The following is a 12291-nucleotide window of genomic DNA, read 5'->3' as shown; positions in this document are numbered from 1 at the left end:
AACTAATAAGAATAGTAGAAAGCTAATGTCAGTAGCATTATAAAAAATACACAGACTTGTCAGATTTTAAAGTATTATGTATTAGTTTTTTAATCTTGGAAGAGTAAGACATTTCTAGAGGAAACAACTAGTATACTGACATATAGCCTTAATATATGTTATCAATATTGCTATCGATAATTATTTCTATAATGAATACTTGTCGACATATTCCTCTCAGAAAAAGCCTAATTCCAACTCAGCTGAAATAATTGTAAGTTCTTCCACTGGCATCAGTATCAGGTGAAATGGAACGTGATGCAGAAAATTTTAGCCTGGACATCACTGCTAAATGTTCACATATTGGCCAGAAGCAAAGAGAATCAGCTGAAAGCCATCCAGTGAAAAACTAAGTTCTGAGAAATCTCTAAGAACATTTGTGGGAGATTAATACAATATAAAATGGAAGATTTCTGTAAATAATAAATTTTTACAGATTTCTGACTGAGCTATTTTAACGAGTGAATTGAAAGAGATGAAAACTTACAGATGTAATTCTTCACTCAGTTTTTCATATTAGTTTACATCTTACACTCAAAATTTTCCACAACAAGCCTCTAAATTGAGTCTAAATATAGCATAATCCATTTTGAGGCCTACGCAATCAACACAGCAGTTTACATTTCTCTTTCCTAAGCTTTAGTATTAAAGCAAACTACACCCTAAGCTAAAATTTTCATCAGTGGTAGAACCATAGAATCATAGAATCACCAAGGTTGGGATTGACCTCCAAGATCACCCAGTCCAACCGTCCACCTACCACCAATTTTTCCTTACTAAACTATGTCTCTTAGTACAACACCTAAACATTTCTTGAACACCTATGGGAATGGTGACTCAACCACCTTCCTTCTCCCAGGCAGATCGATGCTTCCTGCCAAATTGTTGTCATCTGTAAACTTTCTGGGGGTGAATTTTTAATTCATTTTTTGACCTTACCTTTGCTGCTAGTACACTGACAAATGGATTTGCTCTTTCCTGGGTATCATGCACACAGAGGTTACAAATAAATATGCATTTCATGATCCATTTTTAAAAGAAATTCTAGTGGATTTAGCGGTTGGCAACCCTGTCCATGAAGATTGGAAATGAATGATCTTTAAGGTCTCTTCCAACCTAAGCCAGTCTGTGATTCTATGTGTTACTTTAAATTCATATGATCATACGTATTAATTCTAATAAATTTTGTTTTCCCTGTGTACCAAAAGGTGACAAAATACTCTTCTTGAAAACATGATATCACCTTTGGAAAAAAGTTTTGAGTTTAAAAATGCATGTGTGTAATACCAAGTCACTTTGGACTGAGGGTAGCATAAATATGCCTTAAAAATTATGATGTAACTCTTTGCTTCTATTTATGGTAGCCGTCTACTGAACCCAATGGAAGTTGACGTCACTTTCAAATAAATGTTACTTTTTTGAGAGGAATGTGGAATTGTAAAATCCCAAAGTAAAGCCAAAATAATGATATTGCTTGTCAGGGTATCAGGAAGCAGGTTGTCAATACAACATTGCAAAGATAAGTTTGTTTTTTTTTTTTTTTTTTTTTTTTTGCCCCAAAGAGCATGGGCTTGAACTGAAACATACTGAAGTATGTATGCATGTGGACAGAAAATGCTCATTCACAAGGAAGTTTCCCCTACTTAGAAGCAGAAACTTGGAATTTTGGGCCAAGATCACAGGAGCAAATGTAAAAGCTTAACAACACACCACTGAACAGAAGATGCATGCTATTTTTATGGGGCAATTTCTAGTTCCAGGCTGAACTGGAAGCACTTTTCCTGGAAATGTCCGCACTAACATAGGTGATCACATGCTCTGATGACTTGCTGCACAGCCTTATGCTTGGAAACTTGTCACTGCTTTCTGAAAAGATAACAAATCATTTAAAAATTAAGCAAACAAACAAAAGGAACCCCATAAGAATATCTTAAATCTGTAATTTTTCAGTAATAAGGAATATCTTGTTTTAAACATACGAGTTCTCGGTGTTATTTCTCAAGGCAGTGTCTGGTTTTCAGATGACCCGGGGTGTGTTTGGCTCGCGTTCAGCAAGTGCAGCTTTCGCCTTCGCGTTGAGGCTGCTGCTCCCGCCCCCCAGTGGTAAAAACCATTAGTACATTGCGAGTAAAATTTTTTATTTTCTAATAGCATACCACATTTCACTGAGAAAACAAAGTACTAGGCGATTTGAAGTTAGCATATATGACTACTCCATGGCAAGAAATTTTTCCAGTTGTTCTATATCGAGAATTTTCTGTTTTCCTTTTCCTGTTTAAAACCAACTTCAAACAAACAAAAGAAAACAACCCTACAATAAAAAATCATCCAAAGACAAATGTCTTTTAGACTGCCAAAGCAATTATATTGGTATTTTTAAATATTTATTTATTTATTTATTTATTTATTTATTTATTTATTTATTTATGATGCGCATCTGTGTAGAAATTTGACAGTATAGAACATATTTATCTTAAAAGTAGATGTGGGTGCTTATCTCTTTCCCAATATTATAGGAACATTTGTTTCTTTCAATTCCTATACTTCTTCATGAGTTAAATGCAAAGGACCCCTGAGGACGTTGAGCCATCTGTCATGCTGCACAGACAGAAATGCACCTACCTCTGGGGGTGAAACAGAGTAACAGTTCTCTTAGAACACAGACAAGGCATGCAACACTTGGTGAGTGGGATGCAATTACCCACAGTGAAACTTAGCCAAGGACTGAAGCGTTTTATCTCATCTTTTGTTAATATGATGGGTAATGATCATTTACAACATCAATCCATCATTATTTTGCTGTCCCATGATGTACATCATTGAATGGTTTAACAGCACAGGGAGGCTTTTACACAAGAGTTTGCTCCTTAGATAGTCAGGTCTGTTTTCACTGCTTGGAAAACCTTGATACAAATGTACCAGATGAAGAATTTATGATGGTGCCTGTTTATTGCTGGAATTAGAAAACCAGAAACATCTTCTCTAAGGTTGCAGCAATCATTTCTTTTCTGCTGACTTGTCTCTCAAAACTATTTTGAAATGTATTAAGAGAAGTATTGGGAGGAATTGCTGCTGATTCAGATCACAGGTAACACGGGTTTGAGCAGCACTGTAGACATTCACTTAATGGAATAGCTATTTAAAAATATACCAAAATGCACCATTTGTGCAGGAAACTATTTCTGGTTTAAGAAAAAACAAACAAACAAAAAAAAAACAGCTCATCATATATATTTGAAAATTAGTTGTGCTTACTGTAACAGGGAACTGACATATGGGTTTGTGGGCAGACTCTTGGACTGCGGTGTTGGGTCTGGGATTGATATTACTGCCTGAATTTGTCACTTCATTTTTCTGTGCCTCAATTTTTATTTATTTTTTATATGAAATGTGGAGAATAATTCTCCTTTAGGTCAAATATTGATTTATTCACATTATTAAATCATAGTACATAAAACGTGGTGTGGGAAGAATGTATGGAGATTCTGTTGCATTTAAAGCAGCTTCTCTGCAGAGAAACTTGTATGTAAAACTGTAATTAGTAATCTATACATACAAAGCATAATTTTCTGGTGATAGAGGCAGCCAACGTGTTTCATCTTCACCACTAAGCTCTGCCAGAACAGGTTCCAGTGATCTAAGAACACTTGTTTATATTCTACTGCTATTTCATAGCCCTTCTGTGTAGAAAGATATTGAAATGGTTTGTATAACTGTACCAAAAGTAAATAGGAAGGAAACCTACATGTTTAGTTGATGTTTGAGGTCAGTGGGGTCTTGTGGAAAGGTGTTGGTGATTCTCATGCCTTCTCCTGTAGTTTGTTCCTGTTTAAGTTTCATTTCCCAGCTAGCTGACAACCATGACATGAATTCCAGACTGAATGTGATCAAATTTCATTTCTTAAATTTCTTTGGGGTCAGCCACAGAAAATCATTTGCAATCTGGATCCAAGATAGGAAAATAAGGATTTTATTGGGGTTTTTATGTCATATCTTTGTATTTGCATCAAGCCACACTAATCCGAGGCAGCAATGCCAGCATATCCTCAAATTACTAGTATTTTAATTGAAGGATCCTATTATTTTATTTAAAATATCCAACCAAGTACCACTGATTGTATGAACATCGGGGTGAATGCACTTGACTTTCTGAGCCACAATTTACCTGTCTTCAGTAATGCTAGCTTCCTACTAGCCCTCTTCCAGCAGGCCCTATTCAGAATCCATGTGAACTCCAGTCCTCCCCTACATGTTCCCTAACGCTTTCCTGCCAGCATCTTTAGCTCCCATCATGTAATCTGTAGGCCTTTTTCCTCTCTCTCATCATCTCATTTATTTTTCTTTACAAAAGTACTTCTGATAAACTATTTTTTCTGGAACTCAGAGGGAAGTCTTAAATCTTAAATTTGATTGGAAAAGGTAAAAAGTATTGATGAAGAGGGAACAATACAACAAATTCCCTAAGTCTCATTTCATTAGAAAGCCAGACTGAAACAACCAGCTCTTGGTGGTGTTGTTTTTGTTGATCTCAGAAATCATTATGAGTGGAAGTTATCCTTGATATCAATTTATCTTTTGAGAAACAGATCCTTTGCTTTGTATAAACCACAAAGGTCTCTCCTCTTTGATACAATAAATATTTAAAAAGATAAATACTTGATACCTTCTTTGGACAATACATTTGTGGGTTTGAAGGCATAAAAAATAATGTGCCGCTTCTTACCACAAGATATAAAGGAAAACCAAAAACTGTAAAAACTTCTGAGGTAATCTGAGCACAGAGAAGCTCTTCCCACTGCCTTGCTGAGTGCATAAGCTGTTCCTCCTCCCCAAAAAGCCTTGGAATAATGCATAATTCAAGTCAACAGGAAAACCACTGCTTTATTTTTGGGCACTACTAACAAGCTCCATGTTAATTACATTGTGTTCTGTGGAGTGTGGGGAAGATTAGGGTATCACATAGCTAGCTTGGTGCCAAGTCATCAAATATCTGTGAGCTCTAAACATAACGAAAATATCAGCTCCTCAATTCAGAGCCCCTTTCTGAATGTCAGAGGGAACATCTTCAAGCTTAGGCTTCATGTGCATTTCATTTCATTTTAAAATCTGGTGTTTTGGTGTAAACGTATCTAATTTTTTTTCTTATTTTTTGTTAAATAAATTGTCACACATCTGGTAGATTAACTACTTGATTCCACTAGAGGAAGCTGTGATTCCAACTATAATGTATAGTGTCATGGGGTGATATTAACATTGACAGCTATATTAAAGTGGCACTGCTCTGGCAGGGGCAGGCTTTATAGACACAAATTGAAATGAGTGTTGTGCTTCTGGACCCTTATTTAGCATCTTAACTTTATATATATACACAAGATTAAGGGTAGGCACATCCACATATTTAAGAGTATTGTTCTAATTCACTTCCAAGTTTGTCCTCCTCCTTCCTTCCAGGGCTCCTCTGAATGCAGCGAGCCACAAACTGAAATGTTTCAGGGAGTGCTTCTGGTTTATTCAGTTCTATCTGGGTCAAACTGAGCCCCTGAGCATGTCTGATCTCATCTCCATGTGCCTGGCTTGGACTTCTTTAGCTATGCCAGGCCTTCTACAGGGGAAGTGCATTTTAATTCCATATTTACTGGTCTCTTATTAAACTTCTAATTAAATCATCTGTCTCTTAAATTGACATTTTCATTCCAGAAGCCAGAACAGGCTTTTCTGTCCTTTGCTTTCCAGCCTAACAGCCCTCATCTGAACAGCTGACATCTATACACCCATCTCTGTGGCCTTCTGTTGCATCACGTCTGATTATTACAGCTCATGTTCTGTAGCTGAGAAACTTTCTGGCTACTCCTGTGGCGAAGGCTTTCTGGTTGCTTCCTTTTTAACATTAAGGGCACTGTTTAATGGGGAGATTTTAAATGACTTCTTTTCTTATAGCTGGAGAAGTGATCAGTTTCACTGTTAATGTTATCTCTGTTCACTTGGTGTATGAGCCATGACTGCCACTCTGTTTGCCAAAGCCAAATATAAGAGCGTAGACAGAAAGATATTGCAAGGCAGTGCTCCTTATTCTGTTTTAGTGCTACAGAAACTTCTCAATACATTATAAAATAATATTTTATAGGAGGAAAAAGACAACTGTCCAAGTCTCTGCTTGGGCTGCGTTTCTCCCTAACTCAGCAGGAGGCATGTCTCTGCAGAGTAACAAGAAAGGAATTCAGGATTTGGCTTTCTGCACAGAACTAACCTTAACGTGCACATTACATTTTACCAGCAGTCTGTCTTTAGCTAACAAACCCCCATACACAGTATCACATCCTCTACAGTATGCCTGAAGAAGTGATGCTAGATCCTCAGAAGTTTTCTCACCGTTTGGTTGACCTAAAGGCCTACTGAGGGATATGTATTTCTTAGATACTTAGCCTGCTTTATTAATGAAAAATATGCATTACGCCACAGTCAAGCAAAAATCAAGACTGAAATGTATATCAAAATGAAAGAATATGAGCACAGTTCTATGCTGTTTGCCAGATGTCCTGAGATCACACCCTAGGGGCTGCAGCTAGGTAATTAATTTTTGCAACACGTAACTTGTTAAATTTAGCTGTTTATTTTCTTGTTCTCTCACACTTAATATTTTCCTCCAGTTACAAACTATAGGTCTTACTTTATATATGAACTCCTGTGAAATCACCGGGGCTATTTCCAGAACAAGGAAGTAAATTGTCTTACTGTCATCTTAATCATGCCATGTGTTTTCTGCACAGATGAGTTTTTTCCCCTTATCATGCTAAACTGGAGACTTGACCTAATGCATCTGTCTTTCCATAGATACAATTAAAAGAGGCTAGAAAGTCAGCAGCTGAGTGCTGTGCTCAGGAAAGTCCTTCTCCCATTCCATTCCTCCTCACTATCTTTGAGCCTGATGCCAAAAATCACCTTTAGCTCTAGATTTTAGACCAGAGTTGGTGTACTTTTGGCTTCTCTGTTGCAGACTCAGCTTCCCAAACCAGAATCCAGAGCACTGGCTGGGATAGCCAGTGATTTCCTTTGTGTGGAATGGTAGTGTTTTTTTCTTATTTACTTATTTATGTACTTAGGAGTTATGCATACGTCCAGTAAAAATGCATACATCCAGTCTAAAACTTCCAATTCATTCACACACTTATAAGTCGGTACATATTCCTTTCTTTCTTGATGTCTTATGCATTCCAAAGGGCTGAGCACATAAAAACCATTGCAATGGCTACCTTTAGTGGTCTTTGGATTGAGGTAGTTCGTGGTGTTTTGACTTTCTATTAGGAAGAATAATGTAACAATCAAAGCTCTAAAATAACTACATATCCCCCAGTCTAATGGCTGGAAGGCAAATAGTCTCCGAAAATGCATTCTGTCGGTAACATCTTCACTTCCAAATTCTCCTCTGCTGGGAGGCCCCATAGCTCATGGAAATACCTTTCCCTGGAGGTAGCTTATCTTTAATAAAAATCTCCACTGAATCCCTGAGTTCAGTCCGGCTCATGTTACTGCATCACTCATGGTAGATTGAGTTGGTCTGCTCTCACAGGCTAATTTTCTCAGCAAGCTGCCAACTTCTTTCCATTTATGACAAGAATATTAATCACTCTCAGAACAGTGCGTGCTTCATCACCAGTGCACATCATAAATCACTGAGAGGTAGTTTTGCATCTGGTTAACATTACACCTAAGGGCTTCATGCAGCACATGCCATGGCAGTCTGTATGGGCATCTTTACTTCACTCATGTCTTGCATCATGTTTTCCAAAAGACTTCATAAATCGATTGCTGGTCTTTCAAAAGCTGCCCCATACAGTACAGCACTTCTAATAGACTTCCGAATGATCCTCATTAATCCTTTTTCTCTAAAAGGATGGAAGACCAATTATGCAGCCTGAAGGAAATGGGAAAACATGACCAGAGAGGGAAAAAGAGAGCAAGATTCCTCTTATAACCCCAGGTGGAGTACAGGAGAGGTCAGATGGTATAAAAAAACCTCAAGTTTCTCTACTGAAACTCCCTCTCACGGAATAGGATCTTAAATACAATAGGAATTTCACATGAGTTCTAGCCTTTTTGTAAGAAATCTCTACAATGATGCATGTTCTGGAATTGCTTTCCCACACCACTGACAGGTTGTCAGCCCAAAAACAAAGCATAACTAGACCTCTTCTAGGGTGGTGAAAGCTGTTTCTATTTCACGTTTATACCCCCTTTTCTTCCCCCCAACTTCTCAATGTCTCATCTTCCCATCTAGTCCCTGTTTCCCTGTAGTAGGATGATGAAAAGTTACAGATCCAGTGCTTCTTGCATATGCCTAAATGTTTGTTACCAGCAGAAGTGGAGTGGCATGTGTATGGGGCAGCCGAATCAACCTCCTTCTCCAGGCTTTTATTAATCTTTCTTTTTTTTGTCAAGGTGAATTAGGGAGTTAGGGGCCCTGAGTTGGGTCTTAGTTTAACTGTCCACTAAATTAGGGGCCCTGAGTTGGGTCTTAGTTTAACTGTCCACTAAATTGCTTAGCTTATCTTCACTGCCAGATGAATTAGGGAGTCAGGGGCCTTGGATTGGGTCTTCACTGCCAGACATTGTTTAGTTTAGCTCTCCATTATCAGACTGATGCAAGTCAGTAAGAGAAGAACAGGAAAACAGTGAAGGGGGAACGAGTATGATAAGAAACTACAAAGGCATGCAAGATAGGAGAGCCTCCCCTGGGACAAAGATCAAGATGAAGACTCCTGACTTCATCCAAGAACTCCCACCGAATGGGGAGGAAGACGTCGAGCCTTCATCCAGCGACCACCAGAAGGGGCTACAATGCATGCGCAAAGGGGAGGAAAAGTAATGAATATGTAACCGGGCTCAATGAATATGTATAAGTTTGGCTTTTAAATGTCTAACACTTTTGTCTAGGGGTATGCGAGTTTGATAGGGCGGTGACCCCCTAGCATCCGGTGTGGGCGCAGCACCGTAATAAACATACCTGCTTTATAACCTAATCTCGGGTTATGGAGTTTGATTCCGCAAGTCAAAGGAAAAGAAAAATTGAATATTTTGAAAGCATAATATTTATCAAGGGTTTGGTTTTTCTGCTAGCTCTGCTCACTGGCTACTTCACTTCATTCAAAATCATGGAGTATTCAGGGCTGGAGATCAACTGCTCTGTCACCTGAAGTCATTCTGTGTGATCCTCAGAGTTCCCTGAATTAGTACTCTTTAGAATACAAGCATTGGTGTCAGTATATGGTGTAATCCGTCTCAGAAAGCAGATGGGGGTTTTGCAGCTGGCTTCATGGCAGGAAAGTTTTCATCACTAACACTGTGGGAGGATGGAGTTATAGTGGATATACATGTATTTGGCTTCTGACTTTTCCAAATTGTACTCTTACATAAAGAGGAAGCCAGTCTGGGAGCACCCTGTTCTCAAAAATCCCCCCAGCTAAGGAGCAGAAGAAAGGATTGATGCAAGCATTTAGGCTGCATGCTGCCATCCTCAGCAAATATCCACCCACTCAATGGGTTTCTAGGCAGCGGGCCACCATGCTCTCAAAAAGAAGCAAGTCGTTCTGCACAAGTGTTTCAGGAAATAAAGGAAGGCAAAAATCATCAGAGTGGAGAACATAAGCTTGGTGAGTTATTCCTAAGAAAATGAGAGATGGGTTCCACTTGTCAGTGTCCTGCTGCTGCAGTTACACCCAGGGAGAGAGAGAGGGTTGGAGAGGTGTAGCTGGAAACCAAACAGATGGAACAAACATTTTTGTTGTCTGAGATGTCTGAGCAACTGGCACACTACTCAGTGGTTAGCCAGTGTCCATATGGAGGGGCGAGCTCTATGGAGAGGAGTCCTGTGAACAGTGTCCAAGAGGGCATCTGCAGCTGTCGGCGTTACAGAATTCCCCCAGTCAGTGTGGCATCAGAATAGCAAGCTTTCAGAATAGCAAGTTCTCTGAATAGCAAGTTCTCTGAATAGCAAGTTCTCCTTATTGTGTTTTACACACACCTTATATATCCTTCACTCGTAAGCAGTAAATCCACTCACGGCTAATTGTCCTTAGGTTCTTCACAACAACGTAGATAACAAACAAAGGGTTGCTTAACTGTCCCAGAAGTGACCACATTAGCTGTGCGTACTAAAGAGTATTCTGTTTACACCTTAGCCCTGTCTCCAGACTCCGGAGGCCTCATAGAGATAAGATCTACCAGAGTCTGTTGGGCTCTTTGTTGTTAAATCTCCCCCACATGCAGCTCCACTAAATCTGACTCTGTTTTCCGTCCAAGTGCAGAAACACAAAGCACGATATGCCCCCTTTACCTGGCAGAAGTCTGTTCTCCGCATTGCAGCTAACACAAACATCCTACAGTTGGTTGGATTGCTATTGCCAGTTTTGAGAAGAGTCTTCTGGTGGGGCTGTATTTTTTAGGTGTTTGACATTTTACTGACAAATTGCTGCAGTCTGATCAAAAGCATTAAAACCAACAGAAAATTTCCTAACTGCTGTTTTGGATTGGCCCTGCCAGAACACCTCTAAACCCAACAGTATACTTTAAAAAGCAGTAAATAACGCATTCTTTGAAGTATACATTGACCCTATATTATTTGCTTTTCCTGTACTCAATAATATCAATCCTTTTCCTGTACAGAGATTTAATTATATAGCTTCAGAATGACGGAGAATTTTGTGCATTTGTTCACAAACAATTGCATTTGTTTTGGAGTTAAGTAACTCACCAAGATTACCCTCTAGGAAGTTGTAACTGTTCTCTCCACAAACAAAACTGAAGTTACCTGGCTCAGCATTTGCCCCATCCTCACCATACACATGGAGCTCTCTGTCTTTGTGCCCAGGAGTGAGCCAGGTCACTGTAAGGAGGCTGTGTGAATCCGTCACTGATAAGTTGAGGTGTGTGCAAGGGGAACAGGGGGTACCCTGTGCACAGGGAGATGTCTGCTTACTGGATAGATGTTTGAAGCAGAGCTTATCCTTGCATTGAAAGTGAAGCAAATGCTCCAAAATCTTCCTTTGCATTAAATTTCTTCCAGCTGCAAAAGTAGAGGGAAGCCTGCTTTTCCCTTCCCATTGAATCAACCTCTTGGATTCTTCATTTCAGTTCCTGTCTTAACTGCCAATAAAACTGGCTCCTCTCTCCTAGGCAAGGGAGACTTGCTGACAGACACTAGCACTTATACTTAAAGGCTTAGACACATCTGAACATTAACAAATGTCCATGCAGTTTCTATATACAGCCTAGCATTATGCCTGTCTGTTGTCTGCTTTTCTGTCTTCTCCAGTTCATGAGCCGTCACACTTCCATTTATTCACCCTCCCCATTTTGACGATAAGGTCATTAATAAGGACTTCATAATTCTTTTCCTAAATCAGTTTCCTCTCAAGGTCAGCAGATAACCCTAGCACACTAAACTTACAGAGAAAGTACAAAGTAGGTTTCTTTCTGCTTTGATTTCCTCTACCCATGCCACCTCCTTGAGCTCCAGTCACAGTAGTGATCATTACCCATATCATCATAACTTCATCAATCCTAGGAAAAGTACTTTCATTTGATGAAAAAGTTGAATGTTGTTCATTGGTGCATGCTGGCTTGGAACATTATGGCATCCTCTAATTAAAACATGAGTCCCTGTGACAGGCTGGTTGTAGCCACAGAATAGCTTGCTACTTTCACATGAATGCTCAACAAAAACATAATGAAAATGCTCATTAACAAAGGGCACTTTGAGTTCTTGCCTGAAATATGAGGAGTATTTCTTGAAATGTTTATGGAGTTTGGGATTCTGACTTGTGCAACTCACACTGCATCATCTTTGTAGGATGCTCGGGAGTCATACAAATTGCACTTCTATTTGAGAAAGAGAGGCACATGTAAAGAAATCTCTGCTAGCAAATGAGTGGAAGTGTCACTTGGCACCTAGGATTCATTGTCTGGTAGTACTGCCATTTCTGAGGAAGTCAAAAGAGATGGCATGATACAGAAGCAATCCTGTATGAAAGGGAAGGAAGGAAATGCTTCTTGCTTGTAATGCGCTAGTATCTTACAGAAGCATGAAGTCTTGACACCTTACAGTATCGAACTGCTGGTTCTGCTGGTGGTCGCACAATTAATGATTGCCATCATAGAATAGAATCATAGAATCATAGAATTAGCTAGGTTGGAAAAGACCTACAAGATCACCCAGTCCAACCATCCACCTACCACCAACATAACCCCACTAAACCA

This window comes from Numida meleagris, chromosome 6, assembly GCF_002078875.1.
Source record: "Numida meleagris isolate 19003 breed g44 Domestic line chromosome 6, NumMel1.0, whole genome shotgun sequence".
Lineage (NCBI taxonomy): Eukaryota > Metazoa > Chordata > Aves > Galliformes > Numididae > Numida > Numida meleagris.
This window is presented reverse-complemented; position numbering follows the sequence as displayed.